We start from the raw sequence: 3285 nt of genomic DNA, 5'->3' as shown, positions 1-3285 counted from the left end.
AGAACCTGCATCTTCCTGGACGTCCAGCGCCTGCTTACGCATACACTGGGCATCCCTCCCAACACATCACTTTCCCTTACAGAGGTGTTGGATACACCGCAAAAGCACTTTTGCAGCCTTAGAAATGAAGCCTTACGACGCAGGGAATTGTTGTCCTGTAAACAAGCTGTCGGAGAATCATTTGCAGACTACTATGCCCGCCTCAAGGATCTCGCTGATGAAGTGGACTTATGCATTGGCAACCCCACCTCTTGCACTGAACGGCAATTGCAGATGGTAATTTTGATGGGTGTGAGAGACGAAGAGTTAATACAACGCCTTATCCCCCTCCAACTCTCATCTACCCTCGCAGAGTTTGTGACATGCTGCCGCTCCTACGAATCTACACGTGCAACTGCATCAGCCATTGCATCTTCCCCTAGCCAAGTCAACGCAGTATCTACATACAAGAAGAACCAGCATCTACAGAAGAGGACTTCTCATTGATCTCCTGATCAACATTCTCTCCAGTCTCATAACAGTGACCCTTGTCAATATTGCTCTCGCAAACACGATTCCGGACAATGCCCAGCCACTGGTGCATCATGCAATAACTGTGGACGAACAGGTCATTGGCCCCGTACTCAGAAATGCCCTGCTAAAGAAGCTCAGTGCAATAACTGCAAGAAACAGGGACATTTTGAGAAGATGTGTATGTCTACCAAGAAAAGTCAGACTGGGTAAACAGCTTCACCTCCTACTACTAAGTCAAACACCAGCTGCCGTTTCGTAGGTGATAACTCGGTTAGCTAGTCCCCCACACCAGTCAATGTCTCTCTGTCATTTGGCGATATATCATCACATATCCAGCTAATCCCCGATACAGGAGCAGACATCACAGTGATTGGCACCATACATTTGGATGCACTCGGCATACCTCGGACAAGCCTTGAACCTCCACCCATGACAAAAGTTGTGACAGCAGATGGATTTCCCATGACACCGGCTGTAGGATACTTCCAGGCAAAACTTAGTCTTGGCAACAAGTCTTGCTCAGCAACCATACATGTTCATGAGGATATCCAGACTCCCCTCCTCTCTCGCGAACATTGCCGAGTCCTTGCCATAGTGTCATTGGACTTCCCGAAGCCTATCGTCAAGGTAAGACATGTCAACAGATGCGCTCAGTTTCCTGCCTCCGCCATGACGTCAACCGCAGCTATTAAGGACTATTTTCTTCGGCACTTCAGCGATGTCCTCATATCCAAGAAGGATCTTCAAACCCAGCCACTAAAGAAAATGGCAGGCCCTCCAATGAGGATTCACCTGAAACCTGGAGCTACACCCTTCGCTGTCCATATGCCCAGGCCCATTCCGTTTGCTCTCAGAGATCAAGTGAAAGAAGAACTTGACTCCTTGGTGCAACAAGGAATCATCAGACCAGCAGGCGACGAACCCTCTGAATGGTGCCATCCCCTGGTCTTGGTACCCAAGGACAAAGGTGTGCTCATCACTGTGGATCACTCCCATCTAAATTCTCAAGTAGCCCGCCCTACACACCCATCACCAACGCCCCATGATGCTGTCCGCAATATCTCTCCTACTGTGAAGTACTTCACCACAGCAGATGCCCTGCATGGCTATTGGCAAATGGAATTGGCAGAAGAGGACCACCACTTGACTACATTTATAACTCCGTACGGAAGATTCCAGCACTGTCGCGGCCCAATGGGATTTTCAGCAACAGGTGATGCATACTCCCTCCGTGGAGATATGGCACTATAAGGTGTTCCCAACTGTGTGAAGGTTGTAGATGATATCCTCCTTTCCGACGAGGATTTCCCTTCCCACCTACAACACATGCACCAGAAGCTGACCAGATGCCGTCAATATGGCATCACCCTCAACAAGGACAAGTTCACTGTAGCCGCCCTAAAGTTAACTTTTGCGGTTATGTCTTATCATCCTATGGTATTGCAGCAGACCCTGACAAGGTATCAGCTATACGGGACTTTCCTACACCATCTAACATGACAGATGTCAGGTCGTTTATGGGTCTTGTCAATCAACTTGCCGACTTCACTCCAGACATCGCAGCCCCAAACGCTCATTCATCTGGACGCCCGACCATGAGCGAGCATTTAAGAAAGTCAAGACAGCTCTGTCTTCACCTCCTGTCCTAGCACCCTTCAATCTTGTCTCGCCTGTAGTTCTACAAACAGATGCCTCACGCCTATACGGTCTCGGCTATGCCCTACTTCAAGATTACGGCCGAGGTCAGTGTGGCTCTCGTTTCCTTACGGATACTGTGACTCGTTACGCCACCATAGAGCTGGAGCTACTTGCAGTCACTTGGGCTATAGCTAAGTGCCGCCTCTACTTGTCCGGACTTCAGCATTTCACCTTAATGACTGATCATCGTCCCTTGATACCGATTCTCAATCACTACACTCTGGATGCTATTGAGAATCCACGCCTTCAACGTCTCAAGATGAAAGTGGCCCCCTACATCTTCACTGCAGTATGGCGCGCAGGGAAACAACTTTGCATACCAGACGCCCTGTCTCGCTCCCCAACGAGTCGCCCCACACCTGAAGATGAAGAAGAATACACTACTTCGACTGCACATGTCAGGCGTATTGTTGCCAGCATCGCCACTTCTACTGACGACCAGGCAACAGGACCCATCATCGAAGAGGATAAGTCTCTACAAGAGATCCGCATGGCCGCATCTCAGGATCAAGATTACAGTCGTCTCGTTCATTACGTATCCAATGGATTTCTCACCAACCGCTATGATCTCCACGCTTCCGCCCTCCCGTATTGGAAGCTGCGGGACAACCTTTACACGGATGGAGAGTTGGTATTGTATGGACCCCGGATCGTCATCCCTGCAGCCCTCCGTCGACGCACCTTGGATCGACTCCACGACAGCCATCGAGGGATTGAAGCTACTCAACATCGTGCAATACAGACAATATTCTGGCCAGGCATCAATGCAGATATTAAGAGCAAAGTAGAAAGCTGTGAGGCCTGCCAACAGCTTCTCCCTAGTCAGCAACAGGAACCTTACATGTGTGACGACCACCCATCCCGGCCCTTTGAAAGTGTGTCGGCTGACTTCTTCCACGTAGCAGGAAAATCCTTCCTTGTTATTGCTGATAGACTTTCAGACTGGCCTGTGGTTGTTCCCTGTGGACGTGACACAACTACAGCCAGAGTTACAAGAGTGTTCTGTGTTTTCTTCCGCGAGGTTGGTGTTCCATTCCGCTTACGAACTGATGGAGGACCCCCATTTTCCAGCCA

General features: G+C 49.6%; 1 pseudogene; it reads left to right on the top strand.

The window, feature by feature from the left end:
- The first annotated feature begins 3028 nt into the window (after positions 1 to 3028).
- Positions 3029 to 3285, top strand: part of LOC137628706 (uncharacterized) — a 966-nt pseudogene continuing 709 nt past the window's right edge.

Source organism: Palaemon carinicauda, chromosome 36 (assembly GCF_036898095.1).
Source record: "Palaemon carinicauda isolate YSFRI2023 chromosome 36, ASM3689809v2, whole genome shotgun sequence".
Taxonomy (NCBI): domain Eukaryota; kingdom Metazoa; phylum Arthropoda; class Malacostraca; order Decapoda; family Palaemonidae; genus Palaemon; species Palaemon carinicauda.
Note: the sequence above shows the minus strand (reverse complement) of the source record. Positions and strands in the feature narration are given on the sequence as shown.